Here is a 27,408-nt window from a genome sequence, read left to right on the forward strand (position 1 = left end):
GTTTCGTTTCAAATATTCTTATCATCATATTCATTTTTTGTGTTTACGAAGTCAGGCCCAGGAGATCTGGGTTACAAAGGTATGACATAATGATGTGGTTTATGTTTGTAAATGTTTTCAAACATTTTGATAAACTGGTTTAAATTGTGTGACCTAACTACAACATGTTGGTTTTATATAGGGCTGCCTTATTTCACCTTGTTAAGATTTAGTTTCTTTCTGATTTATTTGTTTGATTATTGTTTTTTTTTGTTTTATTTTATTTTGTTCTATGGCAATGTGCAATATGGTTGACTAGTACTGTGAAATTCGGGTTTAATGAATTAATTATTGGTGAGTTATTGGCTCCATAAACGAGAAGCCCTATTTTGTCATTTGGTTGTATTATTTCGTTTGCAGTGATTCTTAAAGTGTGCTCCGATGCTCTAAATGGATAAATAAAATACTGCCGTGACACCGATGCAGGTTCTGCACGATGAGTGCATGCGAATGGAAGGATGAGGAGGAAGCGAGGGTTCAGCAATTTCTGATCTCACACATTGTGTTATCCACAGCAGCAGTGGCAGAGTATCAGTGTATTTTCTTTATTAGTGACATCACTGCTGTCCCATAAAGTCGCTCTTCACCTCCACCTCACTAACAAACACCTCGATGTCGGTGTCAGAGAGTTTCACTTCCTCTTCACATCGCTTGATGCCGTGCCTCCTTCAGGACTCACGGTGGAAACCCATTGGTCAGCTTCATAATTTACTATTCGAACTATAACAGCCAGGTATGCCAGCTTTGCACACCACTCATCAGCGCTCATGTCCGCTGGTGGGAGTGTGCTGACCTGTGTGTGTGCGCATCGGGATGGAACTCCGCCGTGCGCGATACAGAAAGCAGAGGAGATCACCTTCAGTGATCGTGAATGTTATTCTTGTTATATAATAGTAATATTTGAGGCTAGATAACATCTCTAATGAGAAGGAACCTGCGAGTCTGTTCATACCGAGGCCGGCCCGAGTGCGCGAGCTGAGCGGCGCGAGCCGAGCGGCCCGAGTGCGCGAGCCGAGCGGCCCGAGTGCGCGAGCGGACATGACGTGTGGCTGTCGTAAAAACCCTATTTGTAAACAACCAGTCCTTTTAACTCGGGGCTGCGTCATAAACACGGCGCGCTTGGAAGACCACGATGTCATCTTCCTTCTGTCAGGTAAGTAGTTTATTGTTTTTAAAGATCGTTACGATCTAGGTTTACAGTCCGAGTGCGGAGAGAGTCCGTCAATCCACACTATGGACGCTGTTCATCAGCTAATACGCCATTGTTAGCCACATGCTACAGCCCACGGTAGCCTGTGCTACCTGGGAGGTGAATACATTGTTGTTGAAACCAGTTCAAGACGCTTAGCTCATCATTGAGGGACGCTACAATATAAATATAAACATGAATTTGATTTATGAATGCTTTAGATTAATAAGGAGTGTATTTCTCTACTATTACTCCACAATATCAGGTCAATTTGGTTTAATGTATAGTATGCACTATGACAATAATGTTTCCATGTTATGGAGTTGCGATTCATTTTATAAAACAATTGCTATGTTCTGTTTTTTAATCAAGGAGGATCCCAGTGAAGCTACAGGAGTTTCATTAACGTCAATAACTTGGACCGAACGGTTTGTTTTGCTTGATGAAGAGCAGGAAGGGCAGCCTGGAGAGAAAGAGAAGCCGGGTTGAGCCCACTACCATCATCCACGTACCATGAGGAAGATGAGGGAGAGAAATGATCCTACCATTAAAGAGGTACTTTTAAGTTACATACCAGAAACACCATTTTATATAATGTGCTAAATATACATTTTATTACATCCCCAAAGTACGCTTGCTGAAATACAAGTTTATATCACACTGAAAGAATTTTGATCAATCATGCTTCCCTGCTGTGATTGTTTAACTGGGAAAACAACTTTTTCCACAGGAAGGCAAGTAAATTTAAGGAATACATGTGCAAAGTTTTCCTCTGTTATGTATAATGATGACCCCCATCAAACATAATGTTAGCAATATTTACACCTTTTAATTTATACTGATTATTTCTGTCTACATGTGTGAATTTGCCTTCATTAGTTTCAGAAAAGAGCGATGATGTATCGGTCAGTGGGCGGCAGCACGAGACTCCGCAAACTAGTCTGTAAGCAAAGCAGACGAAGGCATCGAGGTTGCGGCCTGCCATAATTGTTATTTTTGCTTAAGGGACTGAATATGTTTCATGCAGGAATATTAGCATTTCCCTTATATCTACCAAAACTGCTTGTTTCCCAGACTGCAGTTTTGTTTTGATCCGATGTGGTGTGCAAATACAACCGTATCTGCAATGGGTTGTGGGGCATTAACATTTGTAACTCTAATTTTGTTTTAACAGACTGTGAAAAGAACGTTGAGAACATCACCACTCTACAGGAAGACACAGTCCAGTAATGGGTGTCAGTTTTTCAGTAGTGAACGACAGGTACTGTGGAAAAATGTGTGTCATTGTTGTACAATGTCCTTTGACTCTGTTTACACAAGGTTAACACAAAAAGGTTTGATTGTAAACTGATATTGGTATGAATTCATGTTATTCTCCTCTTCACAAGAAACAAACAATCCAAATTACCTGCAGAAAGCCCTTGATGGACGCTTCAGCTGCATCGTCAGACTGGCCAGACAGCAAGATGCCAACTTTAATGCCAATTTATTTGTGTAACATTCTGTGACCAAATGTATAGATAACTTTTTGTAGATTGTAAAAAAGATAACCCATTTATTAAAAAAAAACTACACTAGAATTACCGCACTGCGTTGTATGACTCCGCTAACCAGTGCAGTGTCCGTCTACATATTTCTACATATTTTCTCTCATATAAATGACACTGTGTCTCTTGACAACTGAAACCATAAGATGAGGTCAGTGTGGCCTTGACCTTTTGACTTTAACACAAATACACAGTTAGACAATCCGAAAACATACAGTTATGCCAAAATATATTTTGTTTCACATTCTAGATGGCATAAGCAGAGACATCAACTCAGGAAAAATATTTCTGTAGAAAAGAAAGCCCTGTACGTGTGTACGTATGTATACATACAAACGCACTATTGAGACGTTTTGTTTTTTATCATATATTCTCAGGAAGGACTGATGCATTTACTGAGACGGGACGTGAGGGCCTACTCTGCGTGCTCAGAGTTCAAGCCCAGCAGGCTGCAGCGGTCCTGACATATTCCGGAACAGCAGCACAGTCTTTGGATGACTCCTCTGAAGATGAAACATGGCGAGGTACTTCTCCACTGATGAAGAACTGTGAGGGCTGTGATTAGCTACACTCTCTTGCTACAAGGCTACTCTTGCTACTCCCTGGCAGCCTTAGGAAGGCATTAGCTTGCTGTTGGGTAGCTGTTAGCTTCAGCATTTTTAGTTTTTAGCGGCCTGTGTGACGTTTATGTTTAAAACCAAAAAATCAGAGGGAACCATCTTCATAATGAAACACTATGGTTTGTTTGTGTGTCCTTCAGTTCTTCTCAAGAGAAGCAGTACAGGTGTGCCTCAGCTCCACGGTCCCTCCTGCAACCTCCGCTCCTGATGCTAACCTCATGTCTCCATCACACCAAGCAGCAGACCTGGATTGACAGACCTTTCTCCAGAGCTGCCCCCTCCCTCTGAAACCCCCCTCTCCAAAACACTATTTGTGTAGTTTTTAAAGTATTTTTTGCATGAGAATTGTTGATCATAACATTTCCAGCAGATGCCTTAATGTAATGTTTGTGCACAATAAATGACATTGATCATAACATATTGCTATTTCCTTGCACTTCTACACCATGATATTGTCAGATAAGATGCTGATTACATTAAAGCAGTGAATGCTCTGCTTTAAGCAACATAAACACACAATGATCCAATGGATCGGAAGTAGAATGGGCACATTACATTCTGTAGAGAATGCCTCAGTAATTGAAGTCAGAAAATAACTTTCTTTATCTGAGGTTCCAGTCATTTATAGTCACAGCAGAGCACACAGGTCTGGTTGTCTAGGGACACCCATATCATATTGTTTAAGATGTGTAACATCAAGTTTGTGTATCAGTGCAAAATACATACCGTCATTAGTCAAGAGTTCACTCTCTTGTTTACACTAAATTTAGGTGACCCAGATGTTTCACAATGCATCTGATAAGGTCTTATGAGAAACATTCTTAACATTAAAGAAATCAACACAGAGGATAGCAGTAGATGTTTGACTTCAATCCGTAGCTGATAATCAGCGGCCTGACTTATTCAAACACATTAATACTACAATGAATGAGGCAGGGGTTTTCCATCAGAAATCATTTCTGGGACATTAATTTAAAAGATCTCCAGTATAAGTAAATGTGTTTTAAAATTGGTTTACATCCAAGTGAGAGGCTGTCCCATCACATGGATTTAAGACATATATATTGTTTGTATAAGCTGTCCCTCAGTTAAGTACTTGCACTTCTTGAAAAGCTCTATATAAATAAGATGTATTATTGTTTATACATTGCTTTATACATGTTTTCCTAAAAGTCACTGTAGATACAGAAACAACAGTATGGTTCAGGTGACAGTGAGTGGAATGTGAAGGTAATTCCAATGAGCTCAAGAGAAACCTAATGTGACGATATAGTTGATTTCTGATAGATAATCCCTGCCTCATTCATTGTGGTATTAATGTGTTTGAAAAAGTCAGGCTGCTGATTACCAGCTACTGATTTGAGTCAAACATCTATTGCTATCCTCTGTGTTCATTTCTTTAATGTTAAGAATGTTTCTCATAAGACCTTATCAGATTGCATTGTGAAACATCTGGGTCACCTAAATTTAGTGTAAACAAGAGGGTGAACTCTTGACTAATGACGGTATGTATTTTGCACTGATACACAAACTTGATGTTACACATCTTAAACAATATGATATGGGTGTCCCTAGACAACCAGACCTGTGTGCTTTGCTGTGACTATAAATGACTGGAACCTCAGATAAAGAAAGTTATTTTCTGACTTCAATTACTGAGGCATTCTCTACAGAATGTAATGTGCCCATTCTACTTCCGATCCATTGGATCATTGTGTGTTTATGTTGCTTAAAGAAGAGCATTCACTGCTTTAATGTAATCAGCATCTTATCTGACAATATCATGGTGTAGAAGTGCAAGGAAATAGCAATATGTTATGATCAATGTCATTTATTGTGCACAAACATTACATTAAGGCATCTGCTGGAAATGTTATGATCAACAATTCTCATGCAAAAAATACTTTAAAAACTACACAAATAGTGTTTTGGAGAGGGGGGTTTCAGAGGGAGGGGGCAGCTCTGGAGAAAGGTCTGTCAATCCAGGTCTGCTGCTTGGTGTGATGGAGACATGAGGTTAGCATCAGGAGCGGAGGTTGCAGGAGGGACCGTGGAGCTGAGGCACACCTGTACTGCTTCTCTTGAGAAGAACTGAAGGACACACAAACAAACCATAGTGTTTCATTATGAAGATGGTTCCCTCTGATTTTTTGGTTTTAAACATAAACGTCACACAGGCCGCTAAAAACTAAAAATGCTGAAGCTAACAGCTACCCAACAGCAAGCTAATGCCTTCCTAAGGCTGCCAGGGAGTAGCAAGAGTAGCCTTGTAGCAAGAGAGTGTAGCTAATCACAGCCCTCACAGTTCTTCATCAGTGGAGAAGTACCTCGCCATGTTTCATCTTCAGAGGAGTCATCCAAAGACTGTGCTGCTGTTCCGGAATATGTCAGGACCGCTGCAGCCTGCTGGGCTTGAACTCTGAGCACGCAGAGTAGGCCCTCACGTCCCGTCTCAGTAAATGCATCAGTCCTTCCTGAGAATATATGATAAAAAACAAAACGTCTCAATAGTGCGTTTGTATGTATACATACGTACACACGTACAGGGCTTTCTTTTCTACAGAAATATTTTTCCTGAGTTGATGCCTCTGCTTATGCCATCTAGAATGTGAAACAAAATATATGTTGGCATAACTGTATGTTTTCGGATTGTCTAACTGTGTATTTGTGTTAAAGTCAAAAGGTCAAGGCCACACTGACCTCATCTTATGGTTTCAGTTGTCAAGAGACACAGTGTCATTTATATGAGAGAAAATATGTAGAAATATGTAGACGGACACTGCACTGGTTAGCGGAGTCATACAACGCAGTGCGGTAATTCTAGTGTAGTTTTTTTTTAATAAATGGGTTATCTTTTTTACAATCTACAAAAAGTTATCTATACATTTGGTCACAGAATGTTACACAAATAAATTGGCATTAAAGTTGGCATCTTGCTGTCTGGCCAGTCTGACGATGCAGCTGAAGCGTCCATCAAGGGCTTTCTGCAGGTAATTTGGATTGTTTGTTTCTTGTGAAGAGGAGAATAACATGAATTCATACCAATATCAGTTTACAATCAAACCTTTTTGTGTTAACCTTGTGTAAACAGAGTCAAAGGACATTGTACAACAATGACACACATTTTTCCACAGTACCTGTCGTTCACTACTGAAAAACTGACACCCATTACTGGACTGTGTCTTCCTGTAGAGTGGTGATGTTCTCAACGTTCTTTTCACAGTCTGTCAAAACAAAATTAGAGTTACAAATGTTAATGCCCCACAACCCATTGCAGATACGGTTGTATTTGCACACCACATCGGATCAAAACAAAACTGCAGTCTGGGAAACAAGCAGTTTTGGTAGATATAAGGGAAATGCTAATATTCCTGCATGAAACATATTCAGTCCCTTAAGCAAAAATAACAATGATGGCAGGCCGCAACCTCGATGCCTTCGTCTGCTTTGCTTACAGACTAGTTTGCGGAGTCTCGTGCTGCCGCCCACTGACCGATACATCATCGCTCTTTTCTGAAACTAATGAAGGCAAATTCACACATGTAGACAGAAATAATCAGTATAAATTAAAAGGTGTAAATATTGCTAACATTATGTTTGATGGGGGTCATCATTATACATAACAGAGGAAAACGTTGCACATGTATTCCTTAAATTTACTTGCCTTCCTGTGGAAAAAGTTGTTTTCCCAGTTAAACAATCACAGCAGGGAAGCATGATTGATCAAAATTCTTTCAGTGTGATATAAACTTGTATTTCAGCAAGCGTACTTTGGGGATGTAATAAAATGTATATTTAGCACATTATATAAAATGGTGTTTCTGGTATGTAACTTAAAAGTACCTCTTTAATGGTAGGATCATTTCTCTCCCTCATCTTCCTCATGGTACGTGGATGATGGTAGTGGGCTCAACCCGGCTTCTCTTTCTCTGCAGGCTGCCCTTCCTGCTCTTCATCAAGCAAAACAAACCGTTCGGTCCAAGTTATTGACGTTAATGAAACTCCTGTAGCTTCACTGGGATCCTCCTTGATTAAAAAACAGAACATAGCAATTGTTTTATAAAATGAATCGCAACTCCATAACATGGAAACATTATTGTCATAGTGCATACTATACATTAAACCAAATTGACCTGATATTGTGGAGTAATAGTAGAGAAATACACTCCTTATTAATCTAAAGCATTCATAAATCAAATTCATGTTTATATTTATATTGTAGCGTCCCTCAATGATGAGCTAAGCGTCTTGAACTGGTTTCAACAACAATGTATTCACCTCCCAGGTAGCACAGGCTACCGTGGGCTGAAGCATGTGGCTAACAATGGCGTATTAGCTGATGAACAGCGTCCATAGTGTGGATTGACGGACTCTATCCGCACTCGGACTGTAAACCTAGATCGTAACGATCTTTAAAAACAATAAACTACTTACCTGACAGAAGGAAGATGACATCGTGGTCTTCCAAGCGCGCCGTGTTTATGACGCAGCCCCGAGTTAAAAGGACTGGTTGTTTACAAATAGGGTTTTTACGACAGCCACACGTCATGTCCGCTCGCGCACTCGGGCCGCTCAGCTCGCGCCGCTCGTGCCGCTCGGGCCGCTCGGCTCGCGCCGCTCGGGCCGCTCGGCTCGCGCACTCGGGCCGGCCTCGGTATGAACAGACTCGCAGGTTCCTTCTCATTAGAGATGTTATCTAGCCTCAAATATTACTATTATATAACATGAATAACATTCACGATCACTGAAGGACACCACGCAGGGACGGTGATTTAAACACCACGCTGCGCCGTGGTGGCATGGCAACCGTCATAGCAACGATAAACACATGCGTGATAACTATTAAAATATTTATCATAAGCACGAACTGGCTGAAGACTGTGGAAGCAAAGAGCACATTTCTCGCTAGAAATGGTGTCAGAATGTATTTTTATGCCCAAACTAAGTTACAAAATTATATTTTTATCTGAAAAAACAAGGAATCTCCACCATGTTTTCCTCTCCGCAGACGGGAGCTTGAGAGTCACGTGACGTGAGAACACGCCAATGCAAAACAATGGGAGGACTAAATGTTACCATCTCACAATCTGAGAGGCCAGATTGTGAGATGGTAACGTCGTTCCAAGTGGACCAACGTTGCCATTGAACGTTTTCTGATGAGACTGGGTTGTGGATAAATACTGCCGTGACACCGATGCAGGTTCTGCACGATGTGTGCATGCGAATGGAAGGATGAGGAGGAAGCGAGGGTTCAGCAATTTCTGATCTCACACATTGTGTTATCCACAGCAGCAGTGGCAGAGTATCAGTGTATTTTCTTTATTAGTGACATCACTGCTGTCCCATAAAGTCGCTCTTCACCTCCACCTCACTAACAAACACCTCGATGTCGGTGTCAGAGAGTTTCACTTCCTCTTCACATCGCTTGATGCCGTGCCTCCGTCAGGACTCGCAGTGGAAACCCATTGGTCAGCTTCATAATTTAATATTCGTGACGTGCTTTGCATTGATCATTTATAGTAGAAATTGGGCTTGGCGCAGAGCCGGGGCCCCCGACCACTGGCCTCGGTAAACTAACCAGGGACAAATCCCCAAAAAGAAAAGTCTGGGAGGTAAATAGAGACTTCAATTCTGCGTGCACAGATTCATTTGCTTTCTCTGCCAACGATGCAGGTTTACCTGTATGCTTGATATGTGGCGAGGAATTAGCAAACACAAAAAAATGTAATGTTTAAACACATTTCCAGAGCAAGCACACCCTACCTGCATGAGTGTGCCTGTGCATGTCTGTACATGTGTTTGTGATAAATAAATGTATCTTAATCTTAATCTCAATCTGCTGAAAAGTACCAAGCTGGAGATGAGAAAAAACAGCATAGTTCTGTGTATAATTTATTTCAAAGTAGGCCTACACATGTATTATGTTCTCCTCTTCAAAAGAGTTTGGTGTTTTTCTTTTTTGTAACAGGTAAAAATAGCAGTTAAATATCAACAGTATTTAATAAATGCAACAAACTATAGTTTTTATATATATTGTATAACTATATATATAACTTTATAACCTGAGTTATGAAATATGGTTTGCAGAGGGCAATCCGACCGAAGTGAACAGCGCCACTGAGTAGGGGGCGGGCTTGAACCCGGCGGGGCGCGCACTGCTGCCAGTCAGACTGACGGTCAGAACTGATCCGTGTAACGTGCCGTAAGATCTGTTGTTGATGATCTACCCCGGTTTGGTACAATTTCCCGAATTCTATATTTCCTGAATCCAAAGTCTACCTCCTGTGGAGACACCTTTGTTTCAAATTCAATCATTATAGTCTCCGTCTCTTTTCTCTGTGCTCCCCGTGTCAGTATCTCAGCACGTGTCACCATGTACGAGATGAAGTGTTGTGAACTCAGTCTGTTGATATCAATCCTCTTTCCGCTCCTCTCCTCTGCAGCAGAAGGAGCAGACACCAACAAGCGGCTGTTAGACCCGCTCCGTCTTCCTCTGTATCTGACGCGTCGATGATGAAATGAAACAACTAAACTAAAACGACTTCTATAACAAATGTTCACTGCTGTTAAACCTTTCAAAGTATGAATTAGATATACGTGATGAAGTGTCTGCTTAACCTCTGATATTAAAATGTGGAAGCCACAGTTTATGTGATTGAACCGTTTATTTGTTTAACACAAGTACTGAGTAGATTTTCTCCCATGTATTTTCAACCCTAACTTCATAAACACTTGTATAGACATCATATATCAGCGACTTTATTTCTATCCAACCTCTATTCTCAGATTCCTGTGTTCTGCTGCTTCTTCTGAATCAAGAGGAACAAGAGCTGTTTGTGGGACTCGTCTCCAAGGGGACAGGAAGAGACATTCAGAAAAAATCTGTCTCAATCAACCTAATAGACTTTGAGTGGAGTATCATATAGGTCGGGGAGAGCTCTCTCACCGGGTCATTTGTCAATTTGTCTCTTTAATTTTGTACATGTAATCATATTGTTGTTCTCCTGTCCACTTTATATGAATCAATTCACTTCCAAATGTGGGTATATGCTTCCTTTCCATGTACACAAAAGGGAACATGCAGGATTTGATCTCTGTATTTCGCTTTACTTCTCTCTGTTGGAAATTAGGATCAGTTATTGGATGTATTTACTTCATGAATGTCACTTGTTGATCTTTCATGTAATCAAGTTGCAGAGCTCCCACCGTCGGTGCTTCACACACGGTGCCACAGAAACCATTTCCTGATGACAGTGTTCAGAGGACAATGTATCACACATTGTGTTGTTGAATTAACAGTTTTTAAGAGATTCGTCTGATAAAGGCACTCTTATTTTACCAGGACCATTCAAAAATAAATAAAGAAAGGAATCTTTCACGTTGTATTTAATTATCACGTGTTGTAGATTCTCTTTGTGGGATTGATGTTTTGTCCTGATACCTGCATAATTTCTCCAAGTGTTTTACAAGGTTCATTCGTTTTATCACATGTAATGAACAGACTGATAACTGTCTTGTTCTGAAATCTACATCTGTAATGGACAACTCTGTTTCCAGCAACAAAAACCAGCAAGTATTTCAGTTGCTGCATTTCATTCAGTATACGTTGTTCAGAATATCACATCAACACAGGGAACCAAGGTTTTCGTTAAGAGGGGTTTAATTTATAGGAACTGACTGTCATCATGCTGCTATTCCATTAAATTAAATTGTGCAGTATTTGGTAGTATGTTGAATTTCATTTAAAACAATAATAAACAGACAAATGAATTTACATGACAATTGTTTACAGTGCGGGAGTTACACTCTAACAGACCGCGTCACACTCGCGCTGTGGGTTTTACGCGGTGTCCTCGCCGCCGGTCTACGGGGAGTATAAAGTGAGCGGACAGACGGAAGTTGCATCCGCGCAGGACATCAGCTCCTGTGGGAACACACGAGCAAAGCGATGACGGAAGCGACACTGATGGGAGGTCCCAGAATTTCCTCGTGGTTAACTCTTTAGCTTCGGTGGGGGGTCGAACAACAAGACAGCAAACACAAAACACCTAAAGGGAAGAACCTAAACCTAACTACTGAAATTAAAGGAACCAACTCCTCATCCAGAAACAGGAGAAAACATAGGTTCAACTCAAATGATAACCACCCCCCAAACCGGGCTGGGACATCAACAACAGATCGTAAGACACTTTACAAGTGTAACTGGGTCAATTCTTAATACAGTTTTATAGTTTTAGCACTGTTATTTTTCCCGTTCTGCTGATATTTTAATTTATCCCACAGGACAGTGATTCCTATATGCTGCGGGGATTTGGCGACGTCTATTAAGGGACACCGTAGCGCTCCCTCTCGCCCTCTCTCTCTCTCTCTCTCTCTCTCTCTCTCTCTCTCTCTCTCTCTCTCTCTCTCTCTCTCTCTCTCTCTCCACTGCCTGTCCTGTGTGTTTGAGTAAGTGCAGCGTGGTCGCAGCAGGTGCGGACACAAATTGTTTGTTGCGGTGAGTTTGCAGAAAGTAACTTTAATGTCAACGGATATCACTCAGAAAACGTTCCGCAAATATTAACCTTTATTCTGTGCCTAGAGCCAGCGTACAGCTGTGTGTGTGTGCGTGTGGGTGAGACGGTATCAGCGTCGCCATAAATGCACGCTGTAATCTCCTCCAGTCATAACAATACTACTTGTAAGTAATGCGCCGGAACAATTACCAGAGTCTTCACTATTGTGTGCGTGACATTAAGTTAAGTTGTCTTTTCCTATTTTAGTAATTGTTCTCAAGACATAAACGACGGCGTGGGTCCCTGCTTTATTTTAATGAATTAAAGGTGTAGCCCTGTATAAAATCATTAGGATACAGTGCATAAAATTAATCTCAAAATAGCATAAAAAAAGTTGTATTAAAATAGAAAGTTCATGATAATTAGATAAGTTCATATTATTAAAAATAGTAGTTAAAATAAGGTTAAATACGGGATAACATGTAATAAATATAATATGTACAGTTAATAAGTTTAGCTATTTACAGTTAAAAAAGTAAAGCAATAAATAGATGTGTAGTTAAAAGGCTCTGTGATTGAGAAGACGAGAAACTTGATTTGAGTGCTTTTAATGTGAAATCTAACTTTTTCTCTGTGTGTCAGTCATTCAGTTTCTGCATTTCTCATTGGGTAGTAGCAAATTCACAGCCCATCCAAGTCTGGTATGGGGAGGGACATGAAGTGTAGGGTGAGGTTCAGCATGCTTTGAGCAGGTGAGTGAGAGAGAGAGAGAGAGACAGATTGTCCGGTGTCCTGAGGAAAGGTGTAGTGCTGTATGAAACATTGAAGAGGTGTCATCGTGGTCCTGATATATTACTCTTCTATGTAACTTGCCAAAGGTAAATATAATGTGTAGGCCTTAAATTGTGAGCTGTAACTTAATGTTGTAGTGAAAAAAGACCGAACTGTAATGTAATTAGCCACCCGCTAGCATAGCATCACGTGTTTGGATAGCATAGCTTTAGCACTGTTGTAGTTTTCAATGCTAAAACGGGCTAACGTTAAGTCAGTACGATTTAGCGTGATGATATTATGGCTCAACAGAGTTCATGTAATTAAAGGAGATGGACGTGTGTGAAGAGAGGGCGAGAGAACCTGAGATGGTTGCTGGTTGATGGACCCTGCTGTTTTATTCTTCCCCGGATTTTCGTTGCTGTGTGCTGCCTGTGTTTGGATTGTGACTGCCATCTCCCCTATCTGTGACTGTCATTGCCCTATTGCTCCTCGTTTGGACCTGTGAGTATTGAACTGATGTGACTATGCACGTGCTTTTATTTTATGCTCTTGACTGAGTGAAGTGGCCATAATAGTTTTCAGGCCTCACCGAACCCGAGCATCACTACAGGCCTGCAACTGAGTTTTGAGTTTGATCATTTCTGGTCCACATGTGATGTTTGTGAGTTAATTTAAAGTTGATTATTGTTTTGTTTTGATTCAGAGACCTGTGAAAGGTAAAGATTTTATTTAACCCTTTTTCAGTGATTTAAAGAGTGAATTCATAGGAACGGGTAAAACAATTTAAAGAGACCCTGTATTTTATTTTGTGCATTTGAGAAAAGTTATATTTCATATAACTGTTGTGCGTTTATTTTATTTTGTAAATATTTTACTTCCTGAGAGAGGAGCTCACAACAATGTCATTTATTTCATATTGTTAATAAACACCTGTAAAGGTTTCGACTTTTAAAATACAGTTGTGGTGGTCTTTAATTTTAATTAGAGGAATTAAAACAAAAGATAAGTTTCGTTTCAAATATTCTTCTGAGATCATATTCATTTTTTGTGTATACGAACTCAGGCCCAGGAGATCTGGGTTACAAAGGTATGACATAATGATGTGGTTTATGTTTGTAAATGTTTTCAAACATTTTGATAAACTGGTTTAAATTGTGTGACCTAACTACATGTTGGTTTTATATAGGGCTGCCTTATTTCACCTTGTTAAGATTTAGTTTCTTTCTGATTTATTTGTTTGATTATTGTTTTTTTTTGTTTTATTTTATTTTGTTCTATGGCAATGTGCAATATGGTTGACTAGTACTGTGAAATTCGGGTTTAATGAATTAATTATTGGTGAGTTATTGGCTCCATAAACGAGAAGCCCTATTTTGTCATTTGGTTGTATTATTTCGTTTGCAGTGATTCTTAAAGTGTGCTCCGATGCTCTAAATGGATAAATAAAATACTGCCGTGACACCGATGCAGGTTCTGCACGATGAGTGCATGCGAATGGAAGGATGAGGAGGAAGCGAGGGTTCAGCAATTTCTGATCTCACACATTGTGTTATCCACAGCAGCAGTGGCAGAGTATCAGTGTATTTTCTTTATTAGTGACATCACTGCTGTCCCATAAAGTCGCTCTTCACCTCCACCTCACTAACAAACACCTCGATGTCGGTGTCAGAGAGTTTCACTTCCTCTTCACATCGCTTGATGCCGTGCCTCCTTCAGGACTCACGGTGGAAACCCATTGGTCAGCTTCATAATTTAATATTCGAACTATAACAGCCAGGTATGCCAGCTTTGCACACCACTCATCAGCGCTCATGTCCGCTGGTGGGAGTGTGCTGACCTGTGTGTGTGCGCATCGGGATGGAACTCCGCCGTGCGCGATACAGAAAGCAGAGGAGAAATCTAAACGCGTGACCATGTGGCGGGGGGCGTGGCCGTGGCGAAAAAAAATGAAAAGAGGGGGTACGTGCGCCGGAGCGTCCTCCTGACCTCTTGTCAAGTCGTGCGATCGACCCACACTGCCTTTGCGATGGACCGGTAGATCTCTCGCGGCACACTGGTTGAAAATTACTGATTTAAGATGCGTGCCGCCCGCCGGCCCAGTTTTTTATTAATTTAAATCGAATAAAATGTTTACTTTTTTATTTAGGATGTGCACCTCCCGCAGGATGTGAGTCGCCCGCAGGATGTGTGCCGCAGGATGTGAGCCGCAGTTTGTGCGCCGCAGGATGGGAGCGCCCATTGTTTTTTTATTATTTTGATTTAATTTAATTTAAAAAAAAAATATTTAGGATGTGCGCCTCCCGCAGGATATGCGCCGTAAGATATGCGCGCCCATTTTTTTTTATTAATTTGATTTAATTTGATTTAAAAAAAAAAAGTTTTATAATTAAATATGTTTTTTATTTATGTGCGCCTCCCGCAGGATGTGCGCCGCAGGATGTGCGCCACAGGATGTGCGCCGTAGGATGTGAGCTGCAGGATGTGCCCGCGCAGTTTTTTTATTAATTTGATTTAATAAAAAAAAAAGTTTTATAATTAAATATGTTTTTTATTTATGTGCGCCGGCCGCAGGATGTGCAGAGCACCCCTGCGCAGAGCCGGGGTGCATGAAAACACTTTTCAAATAATATCTCAGAGTGGAGGCAAGGATCCACTGATGTGAGGGAATCGGTCCGATGCTCTAAATGGATAAATACTGCCGTGACACCGATGCAGGTTCTGCACGATGTGTGCATGCGAATGGAAGGATGAGGAGGAAGCGAGGGTTCAGCAATTTCTGATCTCACACATTGTGTTATCCACAGCAGCAGTGGCAGAGTATCAGTGTATTTTCTTTATTAGTGACATCACTGCTGTCCCATAAAGTCGCTCTTCACCTCCACCTCACTAACAAACACCTCGATGTCGGTGTCAGAGAGTTTCACTTCCTCTTCACATCGCTTGATGCCGTGCCTCCGTCAGGACTCGCAGTGGAAACCCATTGGTCAGCTTCATAATTTAATATTCGTGACGTGCTTTGCATTGATCATTTATAGTAGAAATTGGGCTTGGCGCAGAGCCGGGGCCCCCGACCACTGGCCTCGGTAAACTAACCAGGGACAAATCCCCAAAAAGAAAAGTCTGGGAGGTAAATAGAGACTTCAATTCTGCGTGCACAGATTCATTTGCTTTCTCTGCCAACGATGCAGGTTTACCTGTATGCTTGATATGTGGCGAGGAATTAGCAAACACAAAAAAATGTAATGTTTAAACACATTTCCAGAGCAAGCACACCCTACCTGCATGAGTGTGCCTGTGCATGTCTGTACATGTGTTTGTGATAAATAAATGTATCTTAATCTTAATCTCAATCTGCTGAAAAGTACCAAGCTGGAGATGAGAAAAAACAGCATAGTTCTGTGTATAATTTATTTCAAAGTAGGCCTACACATGTATTATGTTCTCCTCTTCAAAGGAGTTTGGTGTTTTTCTTTTTTGTAACAGGTAAAAATAGCAGTTAAATATCAACAGTATTTAATAAATGCAACAAACTATAGTTTTTATATATATTGTATAACTATATATATAACTTTATAACCTGAGTTATGAAATATGGTTTGCAGAGGGCAATCCGACCGAAGTGAACAGCGCCACTGAGTAGGGGGCGGGCTTGAACCCGGCGGGGCGCGCACTGCTGCCAGTCAGACTGACGGTCAGAACTGATCCGTGTAACGTGCCGTAAGATCTGTTGTTGATGATCTACCCCGGTTTGGTACAATTTCCCGAATTCTATATTTCCTGAATCCAAAGTCTACCTCCTGTGGAGACACCTTTGTTTCAAATTCAATCATTATAGTCTCCGTCTCTTTTCTCTGTGCTCCCCGTGTCAGTATCTCAGCACGTGTCACCATGTACGAGATGAAGTGTTGTGAACTCAGTCTGTTGATATCAATCCTCTTTCCGCTCCTCTCCTCTGCAGCAGAAGGAGCAGACACCAACAAGCGGCTGTTAGACCCGCTCCGTCTTCCTCTGTATCTGACGCGTCGATGATGAAATGAAACAACTAAACTAAAACGACTTCTATAACAAATGTTCACTGCTGTTAAACCTTTCAAAGTATGAATTAGATATACGTGATGAAGTGTCTGCTTAACCTCTGATATTAAAATGTGGAAGCCACAGTTTATGTGATTGAACCGTTTATTTGTTTAACACAAGTACTGAGTAGATTTTCTCCCATGTATTTTCAACCCTAACTTCATAAACACTTGTATAGACATCATATATCAGCGACTTTATTTCTATCCAACCTCTATTCTCAGATTCCTGTGTTCTGCTGCTTCTTCTGAATCAAGAGGAACAAGAGCTGTTTGTGGGACTCGTCTCCAAGGGGACAGGAAGAGACATTCAGAAAAAATCTGTCTCAATCAACCTAATAGACTTTGAGTGGAGTATCATATAGGTCGGGGAGAGCTCTCTCACCGGGTCATTTGTCAATTTGTCTCTTTAATTTTGTACATGTAATCATATTGTTGTTCTCCTGTCCACTTTATATGAATCAATTCACTTCCAAATGTGGGTATATGCTTCCTTTCCATGTACACAAAAGGGAACATGCAGGATTTGATCTCTGTATTTCGCTTTACTTCTCTCTGTTGGAAATTAGGATCAGTTATTGGATGTATTTACTTCATGAATGTCACTTGTTGATCTTTCATGTAATCAAGTTGCAGAGCTCCCACCGTCGGTGCTTCACACACGGTGCCTCAGAAACCATTTCCTGATGACAGTGTTCAGAGGACAATGTATCACACATTGTGTTGTTGAATTAACAGTTTTTAAGAGATTCGTCTGATAAAGGCACTCTTATTTTACCAGGACCATTCAAAAATAAATAAAGAAAGGAATCTTTCACGTTGTATTTAATTATCACGTGTTGTAGATTCTCTTTGTGGGATTGATGTTTTGTCCTGATACCTGCATAATTTCTCCAAGTGTTTTACAAGGTTCATTCGTTTTATCACATGTAATGAACAGACTGATAACTGTCTTGTTCTGAAATCTACATCTGTAATGGACAACTCTGTTTCCAGCAACAAAAACCAGCAAGTATTTCAGTTGCTGCATTTCATTCAGTATACGTTGTTCAGAATATCACATCAACACAGGGAACCAAGGTTTTCGTTAAGAGGGGTTTAATTTATAGGAACTGACTGTCATCATGCTGCTATTCCATTAAATTAAATTGTGCAGTATTTGGTAGTATGTTGAATTTCATTTAAAACAATAATAAACAGACAAATGAATTTACATGACAATTGTTTACAGTGCGGGAGTTACACTCTAACAGACCGCGTCACACTCGCGCTGTGGGTTTTACGCGGTGTCCTCGCCGCCGGTCTACGGGGAGTATAAAGTGAGCGGACAGACGGAAGTTGCATCCGCGCAGGACATCAGCTCCTGTGGGAACACACGAGCAAAGCGATGACGGAAGCGACACTGATGGGAGGTCCCAGAATTTCCTCGTGGTTAACTCTTTAGCTTCGGTGGGGGGTCGAACAACAAGACAGCAAACACAAAACACCTAAAGGGAAGAACCTAAACCTAACTACTGAAATTAAAGGAACCAACTCCTCATCCAGAAACAGGAGAAAACATAGGTTCAACTCAAATGATAACCACCCCCCAAACCGGGCTGGGACATCAACAACAGATCGTAAGACACTTTACAAGTGTAACTGGGTCAATTCTTAATACAGTTTTATAGTTTTAGCACTGTTATTTTTCCCGTTCTGCTGATATTTTAATTTATCCCACAGGACAGTGATTCCTATATGCTGCGGGGATTTGGCGACGTCTATTAAGGGACACCGTAGCGCTCCCTCTCGCCCTCTCTCTCTCTCTCTCTCTCTCTCTCTCTCTCTCTCTCTCTCTCTCTCTCTCTCTCTCTCTCTCTCTCTCTCTCCACTGCCTGTCCTGTGTGTTTGAGTAAGTGCAGCGTGGTCGCAGCAGGTGCGGACACAAATTGTTTGTTGCGGTGAGTTTGCAGAAAGTAACTTTAATGTCAACGGATATCACTCAGAAAACGTTCCGCAAATATTAACCTTTATTCTGTGCCTAGAGCCAGCGTACAGCTGTGTGTGTGTGCGTGTGGGTGAGACGGTATCAGCGTCGCCATAAATGCACGCTGTAATCTCCTCCAGTCATAACAATACTACTTGTAAGTAATGCGCCGGAACAATTACCAGAGTCTTCACTATTGTGTGCGTGACATTAAGTTAAGTTGTCTTTTCCTATTTTAGTAATTGTTCTCAAGACATAAACGACGGCGTGGGTCCCTGCTTTATTTTAATGAATTAAAGGTGTAGCCCTGTATAAAATCATTAGGATACAGTGCATAAAATTAATCTCAAAATAGCATAAAAAAAGTTGTATTAAAATAGAAAGTTCATGATAATTAGATAAGTTCATATTATTAAAAATAGTAGTTAAAATAAGGTTAAATACGGGATAACATGTAATAAATATAATATGTACAGTTAATAAGTTTAGCTATTTACAGTTAAAAAAGTAAAGCAATAAATAGATGTGTAGTTAAAAGGCTCTGTGATTGAGAAGACGAGAAACTTGATTTGAGTGCTTTTAATGTGAAATCTAACTTTTTCTCTGTGTGTCAGTCATTCAGTTTCTGCATTTCTCATTGGGTAGTAGCAAATTCACAGCCCATCCAAGTCTGGTATGGGGAGGGACATGAAGTGTAGGGTGAGGTTCAGCATGCTTTGAGCAGGTGAGTGAGAGAGAGAGAGACAGATTGTCCGGTGTCCTGAGGAAAGGTGTAGTGCTGTATGAAACATTGAAGAGGTGTCATCGTGGTCCTGATATATTACTCTTCTATGTAACTTGCCAAAGGTAAATATAATGTGTAGGCCTTAAATTGTGAGCTGTAACTTAATGTTGTAGTGAAAAAAGACCGAACTGTAATGTAATTAGCCACCCGCTAGCATAGCATCACGTGTTTGGATAGCATAGCTTTAGCACTGTTGTAGTTTTCAATGCTAAAACGGGCTAACGTTAAGTCAGTACGATTTAGCGTGATGATATTATGGCTCAACAGAGTTCATGTAATTAAAGGAGATGGACGTGTGTGAAGAGAGGGAGAGAGAACCTGAGATGGTTGCTGGTTGATGGACCCTGCTGTTTTATTCTTCCCCGGATTTTCGTTGCTGTGTGCTGCCTGTGTTTGGATTGTGACTGCCATCACCCCTATCTGTGACTGTCATTGCCCTATTGCTCCTCGTTTGGACCTGTGAGTATTGAACTGATGTGACTATGCACGTGCTTTTATTTTATGCTCTTGACTGAGTGAAGTGGCCATAATAGTTTTCAGGCCTCACCGAACCCGAGCATCACTACAGGCCTGCAACTGAGTTTTGAGTTTGATCATTTCTGGTCCACATGTGATGTTTGTGAGTTAATTTAAAGTTGATTATTGTTTTGTTTTGATTCAGAGACCTGTGAAAGGTAAAGATTTTATTTAACCCTTTTTCAGTGATTTAAAGAGTGAATTCATAGGAACGGGTAAAACAATTTAAAGAGAACCTGTATTTTATTTTGTGCATTTGAGAAAAGTTATATTTCATATAACTGTTGTGCATTTATTTTATTTTGTAAATATTTTACTTCCTGAGAGAGGAGCTCACAACAATTTCATTTATTTCATATTGTTAATAAACACCTGTAAAGGTTTCGACTTTTAAAATACAGTTGTGGTGGTCTTTAATTTTAATTAGAGGAATTAAAACAAAAGATAAGTTTCGTTTCAAATATTCTTATCATCATATTCATTTTTTGTGTTTACGAACTCAGGCCCAGGAGATCTGGGTTACAAAGGTATGACATAATGATGTGGTTTATGTTTGTAAATGTTTTCAAACATTTTGATAAACTGGTTTAAATTGTGTGACCTAACTACAACATGTTGGTTTTATATAGGGCTGCCTTATTTCACCTTGTTAAGATTTAGTTTCTTTCTGATTTATTTGTTTGATTATTGTTTTTTTTTGTTTTATTTTATTTTGTTCTATGGCAATGTGCAATATGGTTGACTAGTACTCTGAAATTCGGGTTTAATGAATTAATTATTGGTGAGTTATTGGCTCCATAAACGAGAAGCCCTATTTTGTCATTTGGTTGTATTATTTCGTTTGCAGTGATTCTTAAAGTGTGCTCCGATGCTCTAAATGGATAAATAAAATACTGCCGTGACACCGATGCAGGTTCTGCACGATGAGTGCATGCGAATGGAAGGATGAGGAGGAAGCGAGGGTTCAGCAATTTCTGATCTCACACATTGTGTTATCCACAGCAGCAGTGGCAGAGTATCAGTGTATTTTCTTTATTAGTGACATCACTGCTGTCCCATAAAGTCGCTCTTCACCTCCACCTCACTAACAAACACCTCGATGTCGGTGTCAGAGAGTTTCACTTCCTCTTCACATCGCTTGATGCCGTGCCTCCTTCAGGACTCACGGTGGAAACCCATTGGTCAGCTTCATAATTTAATATTCGAACTATAACAGCCAGGTATGCCAGCTTTGCACACCACTCATCAGCGCTCATGTCCGCTGGTGGGAGTGTGCTGACCTGTGTGTGTGCGCATCGGGATGGAACTCCGCCGTGCGCGATACAGAAAGCAGAGGAGAAATCTAAACGCGTGACCATGTGGCGGGGGGCGTGGCCGTGGCGAAAAAAAATGAAAAGAGGGGGTACGTGCGCCGGAGCGTCCTCCTGACCTCTTGTCAAGTCGTGCGATCGACCCACACTGCCTTTGCGATGGACCGGTAGATCTCTCGCGGCACACTGGTTGAAAATTACTGATTTAAGATGCGTGCCGCCCGCCGGCCCAGTTTTTTATTAATTTAAATCGAATAAAATGTTTACTTTTTTATTTAGGATGTGCACCTCCCGCAGGATGTGAGTCGCCCGCAGGATGTGTGCCGCAGGATGTGAGCCGCAGTTTGTGCGCCGCAGGATGGGAGCGCCCATTGTTTTTTTATTATTTTGATTTAATTTAATTTAAAAAAAAAATATTTAGGATGTGCGCCTCCCGCAGGATATGCGCCGTAAGATATGCGCGCCCATTTTTTTTTTATTAATTTGATTTAATTTGATTTAAAAAAAAAAAAGTTTTATAATTAAATATGTTTTTTATTTATGTGCGCCTCCCGCAGGATGTGCGCCACAGGATGTGCGCCGTAGGATGTGAGCTGCAGGATGTGCCCGCGCAGTTTTTTTATTAATTTGATTTAATAAAAAAAAAAGTTTTATAATTAAATATGTTTTTTATTTATGTGCGCCGGCCGCAGGATGTGCAGAGCACCCCTGCGCAGAGCCGGGGTGCATGAAAACACTTTTCAAATAATATCTCAGAGTGGAGGCAAGGATCCACTGATGTGAGGGAATCGGTCCGATGCTCTAAATGGATAAATACTGCCGTGACACCGATGCAGGTTCTGCACGATGTGTGCATGCGAATGGAAGGATGAGGAGGAAGCGAGGGTTCAGCAATTTCTGATCTCACACATTGTGTTATCCACAGCAGCAGTGGCAGAGTATCAGTGTATTTTCTTTATTAGTGACATCACTGCTGTCCCATAAAGTCGCTCTTCACCTCCACCTCACTAACAAACACCTCGATGTCGGTGTCAGAGAGTTTCACTTCCTCTTCACATCGCTTGATGCCGTGCCTCCGTCAGGACTCGCAGTGGAAACCCATTGGTCAGCTTCATAATTTAATATTCGTGACGTGCTTTGCATTGATCATTTATAGTAGAAATTGGGCTTGGCGCAGAGCCGGGGCCCCCGACCACTGGCCTCGGTAAACTAACCAGGGACAAATCCCCAAAAAGAAAAGTCTGGGAGGTAAATAGAGACTTCAATTCTGCGTGCACAGATTCATTTGCTTTCTCTGCCAACGATGCAGGTTTACCTGTATGCTTGATATGTGGCGAGGAATTAGCAAACACAAAAAAATGTAATGTTTAAACACATTTCCAGAGCAAGCACACCCTACCTGCATGAGTGTGCCTGTGCATGTCTGTACATGTGTTTGTGATAAATAAATGTATCTTAATCTTAATCTCAATCTGCTGAAAAGTACCAAGCTGGAGATGAGAAAAAACAGCATAGTTCTGTGTATAATTTATTTCAAAGTAGGCCTACACATGTATTATGTTCTCCTCTTCAAAAGAGTTTGGTGTTTTTCTTTTTTGTAACAGGTAAAAATAGCAGTTAAATATCAACAGTATTTAATAAATGCAACAAACTATAGTTTTTATATATATTGTATAACTATATATATAACTTTATAACCTGAGTTATGAAATATGGTTTGCAGAGGGCAATCCGACCGAAGTGAACAGCGCCACTGAGTAGGGGGCGGGCTTGAACCCGGCGGGGCGCGCACTGCTGCCAGTCAGACTGACGGTCAGAACTGATCCGTGTAACGTGCCGTAAGATCTGTTGTTGATGATCTACCCCGGTATGGTACAATTTCCCGAATTCTATATTTCCTGAATCCAAAGTCTACCTCCTGTGGAGACACCTTTGTTTCAAATTCAATCATTATAGTCTCCGTCTCTTTTCTCTGTGCTCCCCGTGTCAGTATCTCAGCACGTGTCACCATGTACGAGATGAAGTGTTGTGAACTCAGTCTGTTGATATCAATCCTCTTTCCGCTCCTCTCCTCTGCAGCAGAAGGAGCAGACACCAACAAGCGGCTGTTAGACCCGCTCCGTCTTCCTCTGTATCTGACGCGTCGATGATGAAATGAAACAACTAAACTAAAACGACTTCTATAACAAATGTTCACTGCTGTTAAACCTTTCAAAGTATGAATTAGATATACGTGATGAAGTGTCTGCTTAACCTCTGATATTAAAATGTGGAAGCCACAGTTTATGTGATTGAACCGTTTATTTGTTTAACACAAGTACTGAGTAGATTTTCTCCCATGTATTTTCAACCCTAACTTCATAAACACTTGTATAGACATCATATATCAGCGACTTTATTTCTATCCAACCTCTATTCTCAGATTCCTGTGTTCTGCTGCTTCTTCTGAATCAAGAGGAACAAGAGCTGTTTGTGGGACTCGTCTCCAAGGGGACAGGAAGAGACATTCAGAAAAAATCTGTCTCAATCAACCTAATAGACTTTGAGTGGAGTATCATATAGGTCGGGGAGAGCTCTCTCACCGGGTCATTTGTCAATTTGTCTCTTTAATTTTGTACATGTAATCATATTGTTGTTCTCCTGTCCACTTTATATGAATCAATTCACTTCCAAATGTGGGTATATGCTTCCTTTCCATGTACACAAAAGGGAACATGCAGGATTTGATCTCTGTATTTCGCTTTACTTCTCTCTGTTGGAAATTAGGATCAGTTATTGGATGTATTTACTTCATGAATGTCACTTGTTGATCTTTCATGTAATCAAGTTGCAGAGCTCCCACCGTCGGTGCTTCACACACGGTGCCTCAGAAACCATTTCCTGATGACAGTGTTCAGAGGACAATGTATCACACATTGTGTTGTTGAATTAACAGTTTTTAAGAGATTCGTCTGATAAAGGCACTCTTATTTTACCAGGACCATTCAAAAATAAATAAAGAAAGGAATCTTTCACGTTGTATTTAATTATCACGTGTTGTAGATTCTCTTTGTGGGATTGATGTTTTGTCCTGATACCTGCATAATTTCTCCAAGTGTTTTACAAGGTTCATTCGTTTTATCACATGTAATGAACAGACTGATAACTGTCTTGTTCTGAAATCTACATCTGTAATGGACAACTCTGTTTCCAGCAACAAAAACCAGCAAGTATTTCAGTTGCTGCATTTCATTCAGTATACGTTGTTCAGAATATCACATCAACACAGGGAACCAAGGTTTTCGTTAAGAGGGGTTTAATTTATAGGAACTGACTGTCATCATGCTGCTATTCCATTAAATTAAATTGTGCAGTATTTGGTAGTATGTTGAATTTCATTTAAAACAATAATAAACAGACAAATTAATTTACATGACAATTGTTTACAGTGCGGGAGTTACACTCTAACAGACCGCGTCACACTCGCGCTGTGGGTTTTACGCGGTGTCCTCGCCGCCGGTCTACGGGGAGTATAAAGTGAGCGGACAGACGGAAGTTGCATCCGCGCAGGACATCAGCTCCTGTGGGAACACACGAGCAAAGCGATGACGGAAGCGACACTGATGGGAGGTCCCAGAATTTCCTCGTGGTTAACTCTTTAGCTTCGGTGGGGGGTCGAACAACAAGACAGCAAACACAAAACACCTAAAGGGAAGAACCTAAACCTAACTACTGAAATTAAAGGAACCAACTCCTCATCCAGAAACAGGAGAAAACATAGGTTCAACTCAAATGATAACCACCCCCCAAACCGGGCTGGGACATCAACAACAGATCGTAAGACACTTTACAAGTGTAACTGGGTCAATTCTTAATACAGTTTTATAGTTTTAGCACTGTTATTTTTCCCGTTCTGCTGATATTTTAATTTATCCCACAGGACAGTGATTCCTATATGCTGCGGGGATTTGGCGACGTCTATTAAGGGACACCGTAGCGCTCCCTCTCGCCCTCTCTCTCTCTCTCTCTCTCTCTCTCTCTCTCTCTCTCTCTCTCCACTGCCTGTCCTGTGTGTTTGAGTAAGTGCAGCGTGGTCGCAGCAGGTGCGGACACAAATTGTTTGTTGCGGTGAGTTTGCAGAAAGTAACTTTAATGTCAACGGATATCACTCAGAAAACGTTCCGCAAATATTAACCTTTATTCTGTGCCTAGAGCCAGCGTACAGCTGTGTGTGTGTGCGTGTGGGTGAGACGGTATCAGCGTCGCCATAAATGCACGCTGTAATCTCCTCCAGTCATAACAATACTACTTGTAAGTAATGCGCCGGAACAATTACCAGAGTCTTCACTATTGTGTGCGTGACATTAAGTTAAGTTGTCTTTTCCTATTTTAGTAATTGTTCTCAAGACATAAACGACGGCGTGGGTCCCTGCTTTATTTTAATGAATTAAAGGTGTAGCCCTGTATAAAATCATTAGGATACAGTGCATAAAATTAATCTCAAAATAGCATAAAAAAAGTTGTATTAAAATAGAAAGTTCATGATAATTAGATAAGTTCATATTATTAAAAATAGTAGTTAAAATAAGGTTAAATACGGGATAACATGTAATAAATATAATATGTACAGTTAATAAGTTTAGCTATTTACAGTTAAAAAAGTAAAGCAATAAATAGATGTGTAGTTAAAAGGCTCTGTGATTGAGAAGACGAGAAACTTGATTTGAGTGCTTTTAATGTGAAATCTAACTTTTTCTCTGTGTGTCAGTCATTCAGTTTCTGCATTTCTCATTGGGTAGTAGCAAATTCACAGCCCATCCAAGTCTGGTATGGGGAGGGACATGAAGTGTAGGGTGAGGTTCAGCATGCTTTGAGCAGGTGAGTGAGAGAGAGAGAGAGAGACAGATTGTCCGGTGTCCTGAGGAAAGGTGTAGTGCTGTATGAAACATTGAAGAGGTGTCATCGTGGTCCTGATATATTACTCTTCTATGTAACTTGCCAAAGGTAAATATAATGTGTAGGCCTTAAATTGTGAGCTGTAACTTAATGTTGTAGTGAAAAAAGACCGAACTGTAATGTAATTAGCCACCCGCTAGCATAGCATCACGTGTTTGGATAGCATAGCTTTAGCACTGTTGTAGTTTTCAATGCTAAAACGGGCTAACGTTAAGTCAGTACGATTTAGCGTGATGATATTATGGCTCAACAGAGTTCATGTAATTAAAGGAGATGGACGTGTGTGAAGAGAGGGAGAGAGAACCTGAGATGGTTGCTGGTTGATGGACCCTGCTGTTTTATTCTTCCCCGGATTTTCGTTGCTGTGTGCTGCCTGTGTTTGGATTGTGACTGCCATCACCCCTATCTGTGACTGTCATTGCCCTATTGCTCCTCGTTTGGACCTGTGAGTATTGAACTGATGTGACTATGCACGTGCTTTTATTTTATGCTCTTGACTGAGTGAAGTGGCCATAATAGTTTTCAGGCCTCACCGAACCCGAGCATCACTACAGGCCTGCAACTGAGTTTTGAGTTTGATCATTTCTGGTCCACATGTGATGTTTGTGAGTTAATTTAAAGTTGATTATTGTTTTGTTTTGATTCAGAGACCTGTGAAAGGTAAAGATTTTATTTAACCCTTTTTCAGTGATTTAAAGAGTGAATTCATAGGAACGGGTAAAACAATTTAAAGAGACCCTGTATTTTATTTTGTGCATTTGAGAAAAGTTATATTTCATATAACTGTTGTGCATTTATTTTATTTTGTAAATATTTTACTTCCTGAGAGAGGAGCTCACAACAATTTCATTTATTTCATATTGTTAATAAACACCTGTAAAGGTTTCGACTTTTAAAATACAGTTGTGGTGGTCTTTAATTTTAATTAGAGGAATTAAAACAAAAGATAAGTTTCGTTTCAAATATTCTTATCATCATATTCATTTTTTGTGTTTACGAACTCAGGCCCAGGAGATCTGGGTTACAAAGGTATGACATAATGATGTGGTTTATGTTTGTAAATGTTTTCAAACATTTTGATAAACTGGTTTAAATTGTGTGACCTAACTACAACATGTTGGTTTTATATAGGGCTGCCTTATTTCACCTTGTTAAGA

The 27,408-nt window shown here is 40.5% G+C and overlaps 2 long non-coding RNA genes across 2 annotated transcripts; one reads left to right on the top strand and one right to left on the bottom strand.

Moving 5' to 3' along the window:
- The first annotated feature begins 1,090 nt into the window (after positions 1 to 1,090).
- LOC128455658 (uncharacterized) lies at positions 1,091 to 3,805 on the top strand. Its single transcript, XR_008341754.1, has 5 exons — positions 1,091 to 1,192; positions 1,601 to 1,783; positions 2,403 to 2,489; positions 3,153 to 3,299; positions 3,536 to 3,805. It is a non-coding gene; the product is annotated as an uncharacterized LOC128455658 (long non-coding RNA).
- Positions 3,806 to 4,912: 1,107 nt separating this feature from the next.
- LOC128455659 (uncharacterized) lies at positions 4,913 to 7,931 on the bottom strand. Its single transcript, XR_008341755.1, has 5 exons — positions 7,830 to 7,931; positions 7,239 to 7,421; positions 6,533 to 6,619; positions 5,723 to 5,869; positions 4,913 to 5,486 (listed from the first exon to the last, which is right to left on the bottom strand). It is a non-coding gene; the product is annotated as an uncharacterized LOC128455659 (long non-coding RNA).
- Between the last annotated feature and the right edge of the window lie 19,477 nt (positions 7,932 to 27,408).

The sequence above is a fragment of the Pleuronectes platessa genome, chromosome 14 (assembly GCF_947347685.1).
Source record: "Pleuronectes platessa chromosome 14, fPlePla1.1, whole genome shotgun sequence".
NCBI lineage: Eukaryota > Metazoa > Chordata > Actinopteri > Pleuronectiformes > Pleuronectidae > Pleuronectes > Pleuronectes platessa.